The sequence below is a fragment of the Pseudorca crassidens genome, chromosome 14 (assembly GCF_039906515.1).
Source record: "Pseudorca crassidens isolate mPseCra1 chromosome 14, mPseCra1.hap1, whole genome shotgun sequence".
NCBI lineage: Eukaryota > Metazoa > Chordata > Mammalia > Artiodactyla > Delphinidae > Pseudorca > Pseudorca crassidens.
Genome location: NC_090309.1, coordinates 50576069 through 50598239, shown reverse-complemented (window position 1 = coordinate 50598239; position 22171 = coordinate 50576069). Strand labels below are relative to the sequence as shown.

The following is a 22171-nucleotide window of genomic DNA, read 5'->3' as shown; positions in this document are numbered from 1 at the left end:
ATTTACCATATCACTTTCTATCTGTACATATGATTCATGAAGCTGTGTATATTTCTCAGTAAAAATTTTGGAATTTTGCTTATTTATTTGTGTTTACCTCTAAGTAGCTCTTAAAACTGTACCTTTTTCCACCTATTTTCCTGCTCTACTTTTGTTAGGCATTCAAGGGATCAGTGCTTCTAGGGAAACTTAACTTTGCCTAGCTCTGGGGGCAAGAGTCTTGATTAGCCTAGAGATTCTTGGTAATTCTCTTCTAATGCCTGTGACTGGTTGAGGAAAGAGTCAATGAGACCGGAGGGAAAATGCTTAGGAACTTGTGGGAAAGGCACACACACACACAAACACACACACACACACACACAGAGTCCTAGTCTATTTCAGGATGTAGTTATATGAGCATATATGAAGCATATACGAGCATATGTAAAGCTACTGCACTCATCTTGCACTCAACTGGACAAACCTAAGGACAAAAGCCAATCAATATGCTGAAGATGGCAGAGAGATAATGGCCAGGTTCAAGAGAATCTAGAGATGTCAAACTATCTGACTTCTGGATTTCTGGTTATGTGACATAATAAATTTGTGATTGTTTTCCTTGAAGAGGAAGTATGCTGCCACAGAAAAAACTAAGTCTTAGCATCTTCCTGCCAATCATATTTTTCAAGACTCTAGTAAAGAGCAGTATATTGCAGAGTGCACAGTAAGCATTCAGGAGATTGTCCCTGAGTACATAAATGGGAACAAACTGGACATTTTTTAAGGCTATCTCAATATGATGAAGCCAAACTATTACTAAATCAAGCACACTTCCAAAGAAATTATATATGCAGAGTATCAACCTAAAGAAAATGACAGATATTCTTTGTGTTTGACTATGTGAATGTATCTGCTTATATTTATATAAAACAGTCAATAAGATGGTTAATACTGAATTTTTAAAATGAGTTTTCCCCCAGTATTTCTTTTCTAGCATAAGTAAAGTGGGTTATAAATTTCCTCACTTTTTATGCCTATTTCAATATTTAGCGTAGGAGGCTCAGATAAGTGAGGGAGAAAGAAGAGGAGGAAAATGGAATAAAAGTTCATTCTGGAATCAAAAACTGATTAGTAAGAAGAGTAATTTTAAGCAATTCACTTTTGAAGCAACTGTCATAATCGATAACTTCCCACAGCTTGGTTCATGAACCCTATTTTTAGTTGAACTAGTAACATAGGAAACAATTAGACATCATCATCAACGTTTTCATGCATTAATGCCAGCACAAATTAACTCCTACCACTAAAAATACTCCTTCTCTCTGTCACAGTCTGTGAAGGGTATGACTTACTGCACTTATTTAGGGCATAATTGTTTCTCCTGCCTACACAAAACTGACACATAAAAATCAATATTAATTAAAAAAGATCAAAACTATCCTCATTATCTTATTTAGCTGTCTCTCCAAAACCAGGTTACCATTTATGACAGAAACACACCACAGTCTGGACTTTACCAATTCTGCTGCCAAATAATAAATGTTCATTTATTGGTTGTGTCCAAGTAACTGCTTCCCTAAGAACAGAGTTATTTATAGTGCAACCTCGAAAAAGGACCTGGTGTCTAACTATAAAGTTCATCTTGACTAAGATACTGCCATACTTAAAAAATTATTTTCCGTTCAACACATCTGTATTCTCTATTCTCCTCCCCACTTCTCCCCACAAACACTTCTAATATGAGAAAAAAATAAAAATGTATCTCAGAATTCCAGAATCATTGTGCCCTACAGAAGTATAAAAGGCATGTATTTTTCATCTTCTATTTTATCTTAAAAATTCACATATTTTTAATTTCATTATGTTATTGCATTTATTTTAATGTAAAAGTAATGACACACTACTGGTGTGTCACCAGTAGTGACCAGTAGCCACCTGGTGGCTTTGCAAATGTGTCCCTCAGTTTGTGAAGCCTCAGGATACCTCTTTTTCTTGCCACTCTGTCTCCATTTTCTCCATGCTATCTGTCTTTCCTCAAGGCACTCTCAATGAAGAAAGTGGTAACAATCCCAGAAAATGTTACCAGCACTGAGATTATTTACTCTGCAACCCTCACCCTAATCATGTCAAACACACTGACCACCACGAACAGGAAACACAGGGTTGGAGTCTCCTCTGTCCTTTCCTGGCTCTGGTCCCAGTTATGCCTTGAGGCCACGTCTGAGACCTGGGACCCTAAGTGATGTGAGATATTTTATCAACATCAAAACTCATCCAAATGATTTTAGTTTTAACAAGTTGGTGTTTGCATGCAAATAAATATCATAACTAACTATATACCACCCACAAACAAAAAGCCAAAGGGAGAGAGAAAGAGAAGAAATGTAAGTGATCTATAAAGACGATCCATCATCTTTAATTTTAGGTAATTTTATCACTTATCTGGTCCCATTTTAACTATTTTTGCCCAGAGTATAGGAAAATGAAGTATAACTAACCTCCTTTTGCTAAATGTTCCAGAAGGAAAGAAATTTAAGTTTGAGATTTAAAATATGTGTATATATTATAATATGTAATATATTTTTGTCCTCAAGTTGTCACTCACACGTAAGAGTACACACGCTTTGCAAGTCTGAGCAGTTTGGTTTGGGTTAGAAACCTAAGTCTGTGTAATCATGGTCAAATTACTTAATCTCCAATTCTCAGTGTTCTAACCTATAAAAGGGCATAATAATAGTACTAGTCTAATACGTCCCTTGAGAAGATTAAATAAGTGCTTAATAAATGGCAATTGCTAATATTAGTAAATAATAACATTGGCAGAGTCTTAGACTCATAGTCATGCAGACAACAATTTCAGGAAATATTCTCCAAAACATTACTTATTTCCACCTTTTTACTCAAGGTGAGAAAATTTAACTTTCTGAGGTCAGTAGACAGACCCAAGGTCCCTCCAATTAGCTGCTGGCCTAAACTGGACAAGTGGAGAGGTCTGTTCAAGGTCATTAGAGTCTGCTGTGGCACATTTCAAAATGTAGCAGGAAAAAAAAAGGGATATGGGACAATGGTGATTTCCAAAGTAATATAGATTTTTCCATTATAGAAAGACATGGCATAGACAGTTCAAACACTTAAGTACCCTTGAAAAGGGTGTGTTTTGTCTTCTATGACAGAACTTTTTTTTGTTTTTATTTTTGCATTAGTGAGGTGATTTGCTATTTGAACTTGAGTTTAGGTCAGTCTCTACCTCATGCTATTGTTGCTATTTATACACTTTAAATATAAATGCCCTGGTTTCCTTCCAGGAACTAGTGAGCTGTGTGCTTGAGGTCACTGAAATTTAAAAATGTGCATACTCTAGGAACAGAATTAATAAGGAGCTGTTAATGGAGAAGGCAAACTGAATCTAGGAAACTGGTCAGCATTTTTTGTCAGAAAATATTTCAAATGAGATACTTTCTTGGTCTGGTAGTTTATGTTAGCTGAGAAATGGGAAAGGAAAGTTGAGGGAATGTTTGAAGAAAGAGGGGAGCATGTCATGAGCATTAAATACATAGCGGACTTAATGCTAAGTACTTTCCACATCAATTGCTTTTTCCAGAAACCCAATGAAAAAAGGCAATTTGCAGATGAAAAAAGAAAAAAAAAACTGCGTATCAGTTAATTCGACAAATAACAAAGACATTTTTAAAAAATGAACCCTATCTGATTCAACTGTCACATGATCTTTAAAAAGCTCAATACAGTTCCATCTTTTGTATCTTTTGTCTTTATTGATAAGGAAACCCTAAAATTCCCTTTGGTGTTAAATACGAATCTACCTAGGACAAGAGTGAGAAATAACTATTTTATACTGAATTTGATTCAATAGCAAAGGATTTAATAGCAAATTTTCAGAGAATTACACCTCTGTGAGAGAATGTGGATAAATGGAAAGAAACAAATAATTTTCTCCCCCTCACAGAATCACCATATACTCACTAGTCTTGGACCTAATTTTAGCTCAAGATTGCCCCGAAATCAGAATCAACACAAAACTGGAGTCTTTATAGACCCATAACTGTGAGGGGTTGGAATTCTCACCCACACTGAGCCTTTTCTTCCACATGTTATTTCTGTTTTCACATTTTTGAGAACTTTTATGTACAATACCAGTCAAGACCTGAGCCACACAATTTAAAAAGTAGTACTTACAAGCTATGTCTTTATAGTCAGAAGACTATGTAATAACAACAATATTATTTTTATGAAAAGAGAATAATATAAATGCTATCATAGTTTCCAGTGTTCTGATTAAAACAGAATAACATTTTAATAATGAATCTAGGAGGATAATATTTATAAGAACAGGAAATCTCCCATCTGGAAAGAAAACAGTATAAAGAGCATATAAGAGTAGAAGGGGCCTTGGAGACCTTTCTCACAGGTGCTCATCTCCCCAAATAGGACTAACTGGTATGTTATATTAGGAAATATTTTATTTATAGTAACAGTAATAACAACCATAATAATACTACTAGAAGACAACATTATTAATAATCACAGCTATTATTTCTTCAGAATCTATTAAAGCTAAAGCACTATGCTTCGCACTTTCTAAACATTCCTACTGATGGTTGTAAACCTGTTTTCCCCATTTTATAGGTGAACAAATTGAGGTCCAGATTAGTTAAATGACTTCCCTAGAGCAAAATCTAAGTAGAGAGGTGTTACCTCTTTAATTAATTGCCTTTCACAAAGCTTTAGATTATGAATACATATTCATAATGGTATGATTATAGTTATGAAACTGAAAAAATGCTGTTCTTTTCGTGTAAAATAAATACATGCTTAGCATAGAATGTTAAAGGCAGCATGGAGTAGTGCAGGACAAAATTAATTTGCTATCAAAATTATTGCAATAAAAGCATACAAAGGAGTTTTTCTCAAATCAAAGGGTTTTAACTAAATCGTAATTTTCTGACTGAATCATTTCACATTTATCTATTCACTGCTTTTTGCATCACATCCTGTCCTCTCAATGAAAGGCATCTATGAGCAGGCACTCCTCACTTTAATATCTGGCTGGAAGGCAGGCAGCATCATGGTTAATTAGACAGGCTTCAGAATCCAACCAGCATGATGGCATCCTAGCTCCATCATTTGCAATCTCTGCAACTTTGGGCAAGATACTTAATCCCTTTAAATCACTGTAACTCATCCATAAAATGAAGTTGATAATGGCATCTACATGAAACTGTTATTGCTAGGATTAAATGAGATAATGCAAGTGAGGGGCCAGGACAGTATGTGGTCCATGGGAAGCACTCAGTAAATCATAGACATTTTTACATTTATAGCTGCCCCTCTGGGAGTCGAAAGGAACTGCCCTAACTTTTTCCTCTACGGACACCATTGCTATTGAATGCTTTCCATTCCTTTCATTTCCTTTCCTTCATTTTTTTCTTTCCATTAAGGAATTCAAACCTAACTTGAACATGGCCTTCCTCTCTCTCTGTCTTGGCATAGCCCATCGTGTCTTGATTCACCAAAAGGTTAACAGATGGTGGTGGGAAATATGATGATAATTAAGAAACACCCAGGCAAGAATACAGGATCCTCTCCTCTCACTGCCAATGGGACCCTCTAGCTCAACCTCCTCCCTGCTCAGATCACAAGAGTAACCAGCAGTGACTGGAGCCTAAAGCAGTCCCATTCAATTTCCAACCACATCATATTTTCTCGGCATCCAAAGTTATAAATAGACTTTGTTATAGATATATTGTTATGTTAGATGACAATGTTCTAACAATGGCTGTTGTACAAAACTATCTGCCTCGGGGACATTAAGGGTTAAGGAGACTTCCGTGAGCTCATTGTATCAATGAACAAATGATGTCTGAGTTTCGCAACTAGTTCACAAAGGCACTTTTGAAACAGTCCACTCAGAGACTGGGGGCTGACTTTCCTTTGTTGTTGTTGTTGACTGGGGCCTCCCTGGCCACTAGACGGTTGCTTATGCATCATCTGCCTCATCAGAGGCTCTTAAAGCTCAGTTCTGAAATAACTACATTTCAAGGGCAGGACCATATTCTCCTCCACTCCTACAGTATCTGCAGAGAGAGTGCCCAGAAATGAGGAAGACCATTTCAAGAACTGATCAATATCCTGTTCGGGAAGATAGATGAAGACAGTGGGTTGAAAGCAGAATTTAAATAAAGGGGGGGGTGGATATGGGGAACAGCTGAATCCTCCAGTTAGCTTCCTTAACCCCTTCAGGGTGACTGGAGAGTGCTCACACTTCTGTTCAAAGCAAGGAGAGCGAATTCCAGGAAGTGTATTAAAGTATACAAATGAACCCCACCCACAGACTTCTCTCACATGCTCTGTGTTCAGAGTAGATTATTAGATTAAGCAAGACAGAGGCTGGCACTAGAGGGTATGCAACAGGTCATTTAGGTTGCACAGGGATCAGAAAAAGATGACCGCAACTCAGAAGTGACTTTGTACTCGGGTCCTTGACCTCTAGCTTTGTCTTTCTGAAGAATTTCTTTCCTGGCATTTAGAGTTTACTTGGTATATTCTTGGCAGTTGGGATAGGAGTGGGGAGAATCAGGCAAATGGGAGGCCAGGAAGGGAGCCAGGAATGTTCACATTTGGGGGAATGTTCCTCCAATTCCTACGGATTTCTTTGTGGATGTATGATGGAAACAGATGTCTCCTTTTTTGTTTATTTTTTCTTGTTTTTGGCACATCATAGATAATCACTTATGTCTGCTGGATTTTTGAGGGTTCCACCCCCTTCCTTGGTCCTCTCTGAAGTCTATTTCATCTCTTCCCAAAACAATCTAGATTGTGGAATTCCAAGTATGATTCCGACTTCAAAGCCAGTGAGACCACACCTAATACATTTGGTCTTCTCCTTCTAACAGACTTTAATAACTCTTCTTGAGGCAGGTCAAGATTCTATTTTCTTTGGTAATTTTCTCTGCTTCATCATTCATGAATAAGCTTTTCCACATGGGTGATAGTAACAGTAATAATACCAATGCTTCTATGTGCTAACCTACTAATCCCTTTACACATATTCTTTCATTTAATCCTATGAACAACCCTATCAGGTAGACAAATCACTAGCACCATTTTACAGAAGAGAAAACTGAAGCACAGGGCAGCTGAGGAATTTTCCCAAGGCTCACAGCCAGGAGAAGGTGCATATGGGATATGAGCCCAAAGAGTCTGTCTCCTCCGTATCATTCACAGTGTCCTGGCTTCTGCTGGGCACCATTTCCTCTGCTATGACCACAAGCAACCTCCTATTTTGAACTGCACCTATTATGTACCATACATGATAGTAAAGATTTCACAAGCATTATTCCACTTCATTTCAAAAACAACATCATCAGCTAGGCCTTGCCCTTACTGACAGATGAAGAAACAGAGGTTTGGTAGGGGTTGGTGGGTTGTCAGAGGTCACACAACTAGTAAGTTACACAACCAAGACTAGAATCCATGTTTCTCTAACTCCAAAGGCTATACTTTCACTCAGCATCCCATCTTGGCCCTGCAAAAAGACTCTACCCAACTATTCCTGGACACACCACAGGCCTCCTGTGACACAGTGTGCAGCATCAATAAGGTTAAACGACAAGTGTGATTATGCATTATTTTATTGCTAATATCTCTATGAATAAAATGTCTATTTGATTTTCATTTAACCCCAAAAGAATGTGATTACCAAATAACCACTGAAGAATTACTGCCAATTATGTTCTGTAATTATGGCTCCTGTTAATGACATCAGTGTGCAGCCTTTCATATTTAGTCCTATTAATTAATCCCCGTAAGCCCAGAAAGTTATAATCGATGCAACAAAGGCACCATGGTAAATTACAAATAATTCCCAAATCCTTTAAACAGTTTTCAAGGCTCCTTCAGTTTTCTTGGTTAGGACACATTGAGTGTGGGAGCTGGAAGAGTCTGTAGTAACTGATAGCTCCTCACCTGCAACCACCTATTTCAGTAATATGCCTAATTAGGCAAATGCTTAAAACTGGAGTCCCATCTGCCACTAACAAGTATAAATTCCTACAGGGTAATAAAAATAATTAACTGGTTGAGTCAAGAGACCCCCAAATCAGATATACGACATTTCAATTCTCTGAGCAATATATTGCTTCAGATAACACCTGTTGTCAGTGAGTGGTTTCAGTTTTGCAGAAGTTGAATATAGCAAGTATGTCTAATACTGAAAGTCCCATAAAGAAAACTTCCTGATGGGTCAGTCTCACAGATAGACAAGATAAACAGGCATACTGACAGTGATGCTAGGAATTGATGCTTTATGAAAAACTGGTCTCTGAATTCTACGTTTTTCAAAATCTCCCAATCCATCCTCAGATTTTCCTCATATTGTATCAAACATATGTTGATATACATTAGATTTCTAAAATGGTTATATTTATATGCTTTGTTTTTTTGTTTGTTTTTTTGCGGTATGCGGGCCTCTCACTGTTGTGGCCTCTCCCGTTGCGGAGCACAGGCTCCGGATGCCCAGGCTCAGCGGCCATGGCTCACGGGCCCAGCCACTCCGTGGCATGTGGGATCTTCCCGGACCGGGGCACAAACTCGTGTCCCCTGCATCGTCAGGCAGACTCTCAACCACTGCGCCACCAGGGAAGCCCTATTTATATGTTTTATCTGAGACAGCTACAGCTATAGTTGTCCAGAGGTGCTACAAGCTGTCTCAGAAGTAGTCCATTGCAAGAAGACGTGGCATGACAATCCATTGTACATCATTGAAAACTAGACTAGTTGGTTTCTGAAGCCCTGATCTATGTTAGTCTAGAAGTCAAAGAATCCTGTTCTTTTTGGCAGAGAGGAAAAGGGTCAGAACTCGATCCCCGTTGGCATCCCATGCCCTTCCCTGATTCCATTCTTGTTCTGGAGGATTTCCCAGGAGATAGTACATAACCCTCAGCAGGTGTCTGGCCTCAGAAACAATTTGGGAGGAGGAAACAGAGGCTCAGAATAAATAAATATCTATCAAAGCATCATTGCGTCAAATATAACAGAGAACATGGTTATCTTTAAAGGATTCAAAAAGAGGAATAATATGACAATTTTAGACTGAATATAAATTGGTTCCTTCAGATAAATAATTGTTAGTGGAGAAATTAATCTAACTGGCAATTTAGAAGAATTAGTTTGTAAAATTATAATATTTAAGATCTGGAAATAACCTTAAAGGTCATCTGAAGCCAACTTTCCATTTTACAAATAAGGGAACTGAGATTCAGAAAGGGTAAGGAACTTGTCCAAGGTTACCCAGTAAATCAATGGTTGAAATAGGACTGGAACAGAGACATCTTAATCACACCATCTGCCACCACGCTCAAACTAAATGACTAGTTCAATTTTAAAAGTTTATAAGAAGGAATGATAATAGGTACAATCTTAGATTTATGGTTTTAAAATGCAAGACTCCGTCCTAACATCACTGACAGTCATTGTTAACATGGCTCCTCCATCTTGTCAACATGCAGCATTAAGATCTGAGTAGACATTGGGAGTGTGACCATATGTTAGGACCGGAGATCTCACCAGATACTGCAGTTCATATTCTACTGCCAGCAAGTTTTATACAAATTAAAGTAATAATAATAATAATGATGACGATGATGATGATGATAGATGATAATGACAGAAGCCTATACTGTTTTAAGGCCAAATTTCATACATAGCATTCAGAGTCCTTATCTGACCAGCCATCATTTTTTAATTTATTTTTTTTTGGTGGTTTTCCTAGAGTTTTACTTTAATTTTTTGTTTCAATTATTTACCATTAGTTAAAAATTATAAATAAATAAATAAAAATTATAAAATTCCACTTAAAACCTGGGTGCTCTTTTCTTATAGGTAGCTCACTAGATGTTGAAAAACAGAACAAAAAGGGGGAAGGGAAGGGAAGGAAAGGAAAACCAAACCATTCCTTTCCTGTTTAGCTGAGCAGTATTTGAGCTCCTGACTCTGCTTTAATGTTTCCTTACTCTAGCATCACCATCAAAATTCCTACAAGTGGTTCTTCTAACCACCACCAAAGTACCTATGCAAGTACTAATTAGCTAGCATAAGTTAATGTAGATTTCCTTGAAATTAAAAGCAGTTTTCAGAGCCATGGAGAGTGACTTCTATCTGCATTACTGCAGGGGTCACAAGGGCAAGTTCGGCTTAGAACTCCTGGAGTCTGAGTTCTGACCCAATGGGATCGAGATATGCCAATAACAACAGTTACAAAACTGATATGATCAGAAAAGAGGTTTATGTACATAAAAGCGTGATGGAGGAACTGAAGAGAATAATCGATGACACTGAAATTCCCAAAGAGGATAATGCTTTGTGGCCTCCTCCCGACTAAGGGCGCCGGCAGGAGCTTGAAATCATCATTGGAGATGAACACATTTCCTTCATGACATCAAAAATTGATCCCCTTATTGATGTCAATCAATCCAAGGATCCAGAAGGCTTACGAGTATTTTATTATCTTCTCCAGGACCTGAAGTGTTTGGTCTTTGATCTTACTGAATTACACTTCAAGATTAAGCCAATCTAGATTGAATATTGGTGTGGACACAAGCAGTGTGGGAGTAGCTGCTTTTAATCACCATTATCAGGACATTTTTGTGTATAATATTTCTTATAAACTATAAATGATTGTCTTTAATAAATAACATAACCAAAAAAAGCAGTTTTCACCCTTCTAACTTCAAAGGGAATAAGAAATCTTCAGAATGTCACACTCAATAACTATGCTTCTTAAAGCAAAATATATAGAATGCATCATCAAGGATACATATTCCCTCATGAATAATGCTTATGGGATTGACCCTTCCTTTGTTATATTTACTCTTTCTTGCTACCCAATAAGAACACACTTTGAGAAAATAAGACAAAAGAAGACATTCTGATTTAAGAAGAAAGTGAAGGGGAGAGGTGGCAGTGGCACAGGTGGCATCTAAGGTCTACCTGAAGGTTCTAAGAGATGGGTCACTTGTGCAAAGCTATGCCTGTGAAAGCCTTAACTTGAATTTAATGTTTCCCATGCACGGTTTAATCACATCTATAGAACTGTTTTTATAGCTTTGAATAAATAAGAGCTTACTACTTCAATATTTAGTCCATTGAGCACTATTGTATACATTTACAATTGTGAACAGATAAATTTGTGTTTTCTGTTGAATGTGGGTCTGAGTTAGCAAAGTGTACTCTCAAAGAAAGAATTCTCTAGGACCTGATTTCTATCTTCTCCCAAAGTAGGGCTTATATACACACTGGGGGAAATAAACTTCCGAGTGATAGCAGCAAAACCCAGCTGTTCGTGCAAGTCAAACTGCCTTGCATGGGAATTAACAAAAGCTTGCCAGCAAACATGAAAGAGCTGCAATTCTCAGAGCAGAAACAGGCTCCACCTTACATACCACCTTTTGTAAGTACAGGACTTGAAACAGCATGAGGCCAGAGCTCCTTGAGTGTACAAAGGTGTGGAAAGGCACACATGATCCCTAGTTTTAATGATAGCTCCAGTATTAGGAAGTGGAAGAATCTCCCCTCAGCTTTCTAACAGCCTACTTACTCTTAGCCAGGAAGAAGAGGAGAAAAATAATCATACAATTCAATGAGCCATTTTCCAAATGAAAGATGATTCACTTAAGCAAAACTTTCTGCAGGTGTCACTTCTCCAGGATGCTTAAGAGAAGGGCCCACCAAACCTGTTCTGAGGGCTAAAGCAACGCACAATCTGTATCACCCAGCATGGTGCCTGGCAAATAGTAAGAACGAGGACATAGTTACTAATGAAATTATACACAGTCTGCCCAGTTCAGAACAGTTATCCTGAGCACAGAACCTCTTAACCACTGGTTTATAGAGGTGGTTACAAGTATTGATTCAGACTCAAACAGCCCCTTTTAGCACTGTTAGTCTTTCTTTTTTTTTTAACATCTTTATTGGAGTATAATTGCTTTACAATGGTGTGTTAGTTTCTGCTGTATAACAAAGTGAATCAGCTATACTTATGCATATATCCCCATATCTCCTCCCTCCTGCGTCTCCCTCCCACCCTCCCTATCCCACCTCTCTAGGTGGTCACAGAGCACCGAGCTGATCTCCCTGTGCTATGTGGCTGCTTCCCACTAGCTATCTGTTTTACATTTGGTAGTATTTATAAGTCCATGCCACTTTCTCACTTTGTCAGCACTGTTAGTCTTAATCCAACTGAATTATTTTACAAAGTAAGCCAAAAACATAAACTCAGGTAAATTAAAAATAGGTAAAAGAGCACACAAATCCTCAAGAAACAACAATTCTTTGGCCTCTGCCTATTATCTCCATTTGTAAAATTATTCCTTTCCTCCAAGGTCCACAATGCTTAGCCTTCTGAGATGTAAATATACCTCACAGGGTATTAACCTCTGTCAATGGAAATAAAACTGTAATTGATTTGGTTCTGCGATTATCTAACATATCAACATGTGCTCATTGAGAAAAAATGACGTCTGGACAACTGATATTGTATTTCTGCCAAATACCAAGCTGATGTTCATAAAATCTTACTGGAGAACACCCAGTGCTAACTATAGGATTTCAAACTGCTGATTTGCAGAGATGAATCATGAAGCAATCTACATTGTGTGGGTAATTAGAATTCCCATCCTTATCCATCCTCTGAAAAGACGCCTAAATTTTTTATTTGGAAGCCACTTTGAAAAGCTTTCATTAATTTAAATTTCAGAACAGATTTCTCCCCATTATGTGTATTCAACTAAAAGCCTATTAAATACAACACCACGATAAGAGTGAACAAATAGCAGGTTTTTCCAAGGCATCCATTTTATTTTATTCCAGGATCCAGAGGCATTGATAATTCAGAGATTGCTGCAACACTTAGAATCTTTTGAAAACTACAAAGAATCGGTAATAATTTAGTGATTTCTAATTCTCTACGATTTGTTTAAACGTGTGAGACAAATGAGTCCGTGTTCCTTAAAACTGCCCACAACTTAAGCAATTTAATAGTTGCTAATTAGATGCATTTAATTCCAATTTAAAAACCATCTTTACTTGGTATGCTCGTCATAGAAATACTATTCAGCTGGATCCTATTATAACTGACATGGTTTATTTATTACACTTGATCTGAGGAAAAAAGTACATACCCAGAAAGCATCGTTATTTAATCTTGGTGTTAATTTACTCATATGCTTCAAAAGTCTAGAGATTTAGTATTATTTGAACTTGGTGAAACATATGTAAAGTTTCTTGCCTCTGCCTTTAATATTTGGGGGGAAAATGATTCTGTTAGGGTTTTCAAGATGGCTAAGATTGTGGAACAAAAATAAGAGAAGAGAATAAAGTAAGGCTGAGATGGTATAAGTCCCATGATTTTATATATCTATACAGGAGAGGAACAGGTTTTGAGGAAATCACGATGGGAATTAGACGCGTTAAGCATGTTGAACAGAGAAGGCTCCCGGCAAAAACAAATAAGATGCCAAGATGCTTCTCCATTATGGCCAACACAAAAGGAGGAAAGAAGACGACAGCGTCACAAGAGTCTACAAATAACTAATCCCTCTCATGTACATCTTGATTTGCAGTCCAGCCTGGCAGCAAAACCTCAGGCTCTCCGTTACCCACTTACAAGCCAGCTTCACATGATAGATTATTATTATTAGCAGCATTATTATGACCATTTCCAGTTATCTTTTCTCTTCTTATCTCTCTCCTGAGGCTGTTACAAGAAGAGATTACTTGAAAAGGGAAGGAAATAAGTACCCAAAAAGGTTAAAGGAAGAAAAACTGCATGTTTTCAGAAAACTTTGTAAGACTGATGAGGTAGGGAAATAAAATGAATAAAATGATTATATCATGTTCCATACAGTCTGACAAGGTAATCCCTAAGTGGGAGATTTTTTTCCCAGCTGCAAATTTCTAGCTGTGTATAGAGTATGACTGACAAGCCATAAACATAAATTAGTGAAACCGAATGGAAGCCATTTGGCTGCTCGTTATTTTACCATTTGCTACATTTCAATAAATTCATGATGACAAGTTGAGGGTTAGGGGGAATTCCTAAAGGCACTAATGTACTGGTTTAGTTGAAGAGTAAAATAATACTACAGGAAAATAACTGGCTTTGATAAACATATTGAATTAGTATACCGTAAAAGGAAAATGGATAGGTGATTCATTCACTGTTCATTTGAGATCTCTTAAATTATAAAATAAAAAATAGCCTGTTCCCTATAAAAAGACAAAGGCAATGCCATTTAGTGTTTTGACAATCAGGCCTACTTGTGGGATCACTTGTGGGATCACTGATCTTCGGTTGAGAGTCTGCCTGCCGATGCAGGGGACACGGGTTCGTGCCCTGGTCCAGGAAGATCCCACATGCCGCGGAGCGGCTGGGCCCGTGAGCCATGGCCGCTGAGCCTGCGCGTCCGGAGCCTGTGCTCCGCAACGGGAGAGGCCACAACAGTGAGAGGCCCGCGTACCGCAAAAAAAAAAAAAGGATAAATCTCATGTTAAGTATTCTTACCATAGTAAAATAATACCGAAAAAAAAAAGTTAAATTTGAAGGAGACTAAATTCAATATACTACACTTACTAACACAAAGTGAGAAGGAGAATCAACTGCTTTTTTTCCCCAATCAATTCCTTGCCTTTGAAATGCCACAGTTTTCTATATGTCATATAAAATGGTATGGAATATGAATTATCTGGAAAATTTTCTCAATTGTCTATTTCACTTTGCAATATGAACACAGCCTGCATTTACAACCATAAATTCAAAGGGAAAAATGCTTTAAAGATATATCAGGTTACTGCAATCTAAGCATATTGTTTTGCTGTGGTTCCTTTTTGGGACTGAATATCAAGATGCAGTCCACTATGCCAAAAGCCTCTAGCTTTCCAGAAATTGAAAGCCTTCGCCAACAAATCACAACTGTTTTACCATATGCCTCTTTGTTCTGCCAAGTATTACCAGCCTGTTCTACTTTTAAGCAAATTTCATTATATTATAGCTCAGAGCAATGTTCATTAAAAAGTATTACTGAAAAATGTCAAGTTGTTTTTATATAGAAACTGGAATTTATTTTCTACTGAAAAGTCAGATATTTATTGAACACAAGACATTTTAAAAATATTGATCTCATTTCACAAGTCACTTCAAACTTGTCAGTCTCCATCTTGATTGTGAAGGCTCAGGCCACATAATGATTGTCTGAAGCATTTTCTGTCTTGCACCAGTTAACTTTCACTAGTATCTACCATTGATGCAGATCAACCCTAACCTTTCTGGAATCGACCTAGTCTCAGATCAGTGGAAAATCTCTTCCCTGTTTCTTCACACTCATATTCATCCTCTCCTTGACCAATTTGCTTATTTTTCTGTCTCCCAGCCACAGCCTTCCCGATAACGTCCCAATGCAGTCATATTTTAGGTGATTATAAACTTCATTATAGCCTGTTCACTTTATATAGTATGATACCGTCCAAATAAAACTAGCCTAGAAATCTCACCTCCACAACTTCTAGTTATGTGACCCTTAATAAAGTCACTTAATCTTTGGAGCCTTCATTTCCTCATCTATAAAACGGATGATTACTTCCTGTCCTCCCTTTTGAATCCAGTTTGTGAGCACAAAATTTGGTAAGGCATGTTCAGACATTCTGTATCTCATTTACCACAAACCAAACACAAAACCAGAGAGCTTCATTTTGAAGCACCAAGCTCTTTCCTAAGGAACTGTTTCTCTTTCTCTTCAGACGGTAAAACCCATTGGCCGTTAAGAGTCTGTGATCCAAAAATCACAGGATTAATCTTCATTACCTATTGCAACTAGGTTTAGCATTTGATTCTTGGTCCAATGAAGACTCATAAAATGTTGGGCTTTAAATCAGGAGAAAAGCATGATATTCTTGCTTCCTCTGAGGAAAAAGAATGTTTTTAATCCCCTGAGGAAAATCAGATATACTCAAATGGGGCCACATTATATATTTAAGCTAACAATAACAACAATGATAGAAATAATTCAATTGTTCTTAAATCCTAGGCCAAATCAGTCTGTGAAGATTTCTGGGGCTTTCCTAAGCTCTGGAGGGGAGCTGAATCATGCATTGAGGCTGCCTTTATTCTAATACTACATTTGTATGCAGTAAAATCAGGATAAAATGGAAATCAAGGTCACTTTTGATGTGAAAGAAGTGACAAAAAAGTATCTAGAGGGACAGCAAGGAACTGAATGGGGGTGAGATAAGAAAGAACAGGCCTACTTAATTTGCCTTGCTAAATGTGATGAAGAGACTCTGAATTGTGAGAATTGTGAGCTGGGTATCTGTATAAAACCCACAAGGCTTTTCTTTGCACTTCCTTTTGCTACAATCTCTTTCCTTCCCATGGGGATCTTTCTCGAGTATTGTCTATCTCCTTAGCAATGAGGGAATGGAGGCTGGCCAAATCATCCATCATGAGTCTGTCACCCCTATTCTCTAGGTATGGCTTCATCTAAAATAAAATTATAAGCATATAACTTCCCACCTCACAAATACAGGGGTGACAGGGAAGCTCAAAGTAAAGCAGAGTGCATTCTGGATGCCAGTATAGAAATTACGATCATTTAAGTACCGCATTTAAACCGCATTTATTTAGAAAGAGCTCAAACAGAATGACAAGAAAAACACTGACTCTACTAACCAAATAAATACAGTCACTTTCGACGTTCTATTAAGAGATATTTATCAAGAGCGTGAAAATGTTCATACCCTTTGTCCTATTAATTCACATCAGGAAATCAACCTAAAGAAACACTGTTTTCTGCACAAAGGTGTTCACTGCAGGATTATTTAGAAAGGCCAAACTTTGGAGAAAACCTAAATATCCAACAGGAGTACAATAGTAAGTCTATTAATAAAGAATAGGCAGTTATTTTTTTTTTAAATGTTAGTGGAATAGAAAAATATTCTGATATGTTAAGATCAACATGATCTCAAATTTTTTTGGTTTATATTATACACATAAAAAGATTAGGACATCAAATCAAGATTTAGCAGTGTTGGAATTATAGCTACTTTTTTACTTTCGTCCTTCGAGCAGTTTTTGGTTGGTTCCTAATAAAATCAATAAATACTATGTCATTGTAAAAATAATCCATACCTGTTGGGTATTTATGTGTTAAAACTGAAAGCCTAATCTTTAGCTGGAAGTCTGAGAAATGGCTGTGTTTCTGTGGCGAAAGAATGCTTTCAAGAGAAAAAGCACAGCATACTAATGTGAGAAAGGCTGTTTGCCTTTAAATGGGATGGTTTTCTCGGGGACACACTGAAGTCAATCTTCTTCCTCCTGAATGACAGGATTTCTGTATTAAAGTGTTTGTATGTGGAGACAAATAGTGCCTCTCAAATGTGCAGAGAAGCATCTTGAGTAACCAACTACAGGATTCCACAAAAATTATGGAACCCTCCTTTCAGGTTCAAGTACATGAGTTAAGCAGGAACAGTTATAGAATCAGTAAAAAAAAAAAGGGGAAGGGTAAGCTGTGACAAAGTAAGAGAGTGGCATGGACATATATACACTACCAAACGTAAAATAGATAGCTAGTGGGAAACAGCCGTATAGCACAGGGAGATCAGCTTTGTGACCACCTAGAGGGGTGGGACAGGGAGGGTGGGAGGGAGGGAGACGCAAGAGGGAAGAGATATGGGAACATATGTATATGTATAACTGATTCACTTTGTTATAAAGCAGAAACTAACACACCATTATAAAGCAATTATACTCCAATAAAGATATTTAAAAAAAAGGGGAAAGAGAAAAAAAAAGAGTATGGGAAAGAAATAGTACAGAAAGAAAAGGAGAGCAAATTGATAATGATTTTGTAACCAGACAGACTGTGGCATGAGCAAATAAAACTAAAGAAATAGAGAATAAGTCTCATCTCTCTCATTACACACAATATATCCCTATTTAAAAAGTTCTCATTAAAGCACTTAATTAAATATTGTTTAGTAATATGAGTAATACCCGAATACGGTATAGTAATACCAGTCAAACCTACCAATTATCTTGGGCACTAAAACGGTGCCCAAGCATTGACAGTCTTTGATGGGACTAGATTCAAGTATGTTGGATTCTCTTTTCCTTATGCTTCATGTCGTTTCATGGCAAAGTTGCAACTTTGATGCTTAGAACTGCCAATGTTTACTTAATGGCTGACTCTCTAGTTACCAAGATTAATTAGCTAAAAGACCAAATCTAGATGCTAATGAAACCTAAAGGACTTATCTAACAGTTAATGCACTGGGATATTATTCATTAAAGAGCAAGAAACAAAGGTTGATTATATCTTCCTTCTTATGAGCTATTTTTAAGTAACCATTATTCTGGCTTTTTTTCCCCCCAGAAATGAATTAGGTTGGTGGTATTCTTTGCTGCTTCTCTGTTTCACTTTCCAGAGTAATATGGTCTTTTTTTCCCCCCTTTTGTCCACACTGGTCATGCAGATCAACTTCATGTCAGAAAATAAAAACTAAAAGAAAAATCACTTTTGAGAGCTCTCACACATCTATCTTCACCAAACTAATCACAAAGCTATGCTTCCAAGGCCATCAGGTAATACGAGTGTGGTCTATTCCAGCATGAGGATTCTTTCCAAGGCAGTTTGGAACTAATTTACTAGGGCGACTGGTGAGTCAGGTTTTCATCCCATAAAATGATTATGGCCCAAGGGAACATATGAGAAAACAATGCACAAGGGTTTCTAAGTTATTAACTAGCATGAGGATTATCTTCAAACCAAAAATAAAAAGCAATCATTAATTCTTGGCAACAGCATAAATATGAGAGCAATGGTGTACACAGGTTACTTCTAAACCAGAAAACACTTTTCAATAATTCTCATTAGAGGGGCTTCCCTGGTGGCACAGTGGTTTGAGAGTCCACCTGCCGATGCAGGGGACACGGGCTCGTGCCCTGGTCCGGGAAGATCCCACATGCCGCGAAGCGGCTGGGCCCGTGAGCCATGGCCGCTGAGCCTGCGTGTCCGGAGCCTGTGCTCCGCAACGGGAGAGGCCACAACAGTGAGAGGCCCGTGTACCACACACACACAAAAAAATAATAATAATTCTCATTAGGGGAGGAGGGACAAATTAGGAGTGTGGGATTAACAGATACAAACTACTATACATAAGATAGATAAACAACAAGGATTTACTGTATAGCACAGGGAATTATATTCAATATTTTGTATTAACCTATAATGAAATATTTGAAAAAAAAACTGAATCACTATGCTGTACCCCTGAAATTAGCCCGATATTGTAAATCAACTATACTTCAGTAAAAATAGATAAATAGATATATAAATAAATAAATCTCATTATAAACAAGTCACTATTATTAGTGAAATATCGGGGTTAAATCACACACTGCCCATGTATGTACATTTCAAGATAAGAATGATACCACTCATACAAATCCTTCTTTGTTTGCCTGTTTAATTAAGAGTAGATTTTGTAAATCTTACCATGCATTGCATGCAATGTCTTGCTGACTAGTCAGAAGCGGAGCTGATGGGAGCCTGGTGCTCAGAGACTTCCTGAGCTCTGAGTTTCCACATTTTGGGATGTGTTCTACATATGGAGTATGTCTTCTCAGCCTGGGCGTCTAGGTAACTTACACATGTCAAGAACACTGGCAAAAAAACAAGAGGCACTGGATGAGGAACCAGTCACCAATTTTGCCACCATCCTGGCATATGATTCAGGAAATATCAATCAGTCTGCATCTCAGCTACTGAATCTAACATAAGATAAGCAAACAGTTGGGAAGAATTCAGTGAGACTGCACAAGAAAGTTCATTGAAAATAATACATGTTGTGAAAGTGCAAGACACAGTTATGAAAGGGCTAATATGCTAGGAACATCATAAGCTTCAGAGTAATCCCTTATGGCCTATTTTTGCTTCAGTTAAGGAGATGAGGGTAAATATGCTTATGCAATTTCATTCTGTGGAGAGCAAAGATGGGGCCACCATGGCCAAGAGTTTAGTTAATTAATCTGGAACCTTTCCTGGCCAGTGTTGAGCACTATCAATCTAAATGACCTGTGTTTTCATTTATTTAGTGAACAACTGATAAAGGTCATCAGAGTGAAGATCACTCCCGTAGCATATCTAGCACCACCAGTTAACTGGAGGAAAGGTATTCTCCACTTATCAAGTCTCAGGAAGCCGCCTCTAGGAGAATTACAGCTTTGGCACAAGCAGATCATAGACTCAGTTTATGCTTCAGGAAACTCTGTTTAGTGGTGACTGCACATAGGTCATTTTTAAAAATCTCCCTGCACACAGCCTGATCCCGTACTACTCAAACACGTCAATTGTTATGATTCAATATTCTTCAAAGGCCTCAAGCTGATGTTCAATATTCCACTGGGAGCTTGGAAAATGGATCTGTCCCTTCACTGAGTTATTAGGCAAGTTTCAACACATCTTTTCATCAGCCTGAGAGAGTCCAGAGAACCCAGCCTCTGTAAATTCAGAGAAGGGATCTTGTAGTTTTCGGCATACGGAAAGGGTGTTAGTCACACATGGTTTGTTTCAACTGTAGGCCTCTGCTCAGGCCCCTCTCTTCTCTGTTTCCCTTCACCCTACCAGTCAAATCTTACCTATTCCCCAGACCTGGACAGAGTCCCATCTCCTTTATGAAGACTCCTCTAACGAGGGGAAGTCTCTCCTCTGCTGGACTGTGAGGCAGCTCTCCCCACTCAATTCACCTCTTCTTCCGCAGCTCCTATCTTGTTAAGCCACCATGCACTCTTATCATACCCACCCTTACCCCTACATCCTGTCTTTAAAAAACATCTCTGAGAATCCCTAAATACGTATCTCAGATCCCACACTTCAAAAAAAAAATCCTGTAACTCATTGTAGCAGTGAGTCTCAATTGTGTGTGCATATGTGGGGGGCCTGATGGGGACATCAAATCTCTAAGGCAGGGTGGGTAAGCCGGGTGGGTGGGGCATGTGTAATATGACATGTCCTTCCACGGCTGCCTTACCTGGAGCTGAGATTCTCTGCTCAGAGCCAGTACCTCTATTTATTCACATTGTCCCAGTCTCTGAAACTTCGATCTCACTCAACATCCTCTCAACTGATATTCCCACCTCTGGTCCTATTCTACTAACCATGACCTCAACCAACCAACTAATTCTCTACCTTGCTTGCTGAGTGATCTTCGAAAATGCAAGCCCGATTCTGTCATAGGCCCTTGTTAAGTTCTTCAGTGTCTCTCCATCCACTTTCCGGTAAAGTCCAAACTTCTCGGAAAGATAGAGAAGGCTACCAATTCTGTTCTGACCTTTCCTAGCTTTCTAGCCCTTTCTTTCCCCATCCTCTGACCCCTTCCTCCTTCCCTAGCCCAGCTCTTGTCCTGAAGCATTATGTGCACTTCTCTAAATAGCACCAGTCATTTCTTTAGAGCTTTTGCACAAGCTGTTCTTCCTGGCTGACCCTTGCTCTACCTTGCCTGACTAAATAGGCTACTTAGCTTCTTCTCTTTAAGACCCTCTTCCTTATCACTTCCTCCCAGTGGCCTCCTTTGACCTCTGCAGGGCTTTTAGGAGCCCCCCTTCCTTTTGCTTTAGCATTAGATTACCATGGTCTTTATCACAATGTATCACACGCTAATTACCTGTTTAGCGTCTGTCACCATCTCACATCACACTGGACTATCAGCTCTTTAAGCCAAGGCAGGTGTCTTACTGTTTTTTTTTCTTTCTTTTTTGGTATGCTCAGTGTCTGGCATTGTGTTTGGCACTAAGGAGTGACTGAATACATGACTGGATAAATGAGAAGACATTTCAAAAAGCCATGAAAAAGTAAAATGAGTCTGTACAGTATAATGGAATGGTTATGAAACTCACACTCAGCAGTTTTTGAACCTCCACAAATCAAACTACTTTAGGGCCAGCTTATCCAGTTTTATAATAAGATTATTACTATCGGGCTTCCCTGGTGGCACAGTGGTTGGGAGTCCGCCTGCCAACGAGGGGGACACGGGTTCGAGCCCTGGTCCGGGAGGATCCCACATGGTAAGGAGCAACTGGGCCTGTGTGCCACAACTACTGAGCCCATGCTCTGCAATGGAAGGGCCA

General features: G+C 38.3%; 1 protein-coding gene and 1 pseudogene across 21 annotated transcripts in view; one reads left to right on the top strand and one right to left on the bottom strand.

Moving 5' to 3' along the window:
- The window catches only part of NRXN1 (neurexin 1), a 1121405-nt gene that overhangs the window by 814610 nt on the left and 284624 nt on the right, over positions 1-22171 (bottom strand). The gene's annotated exons all lie outside the window — the stretch shown is intronic.
- LOC137205191 (protein mago nashi homolog pseudogene) lies at positions 10135-10600 on the top strand (annotated as a pseudogene).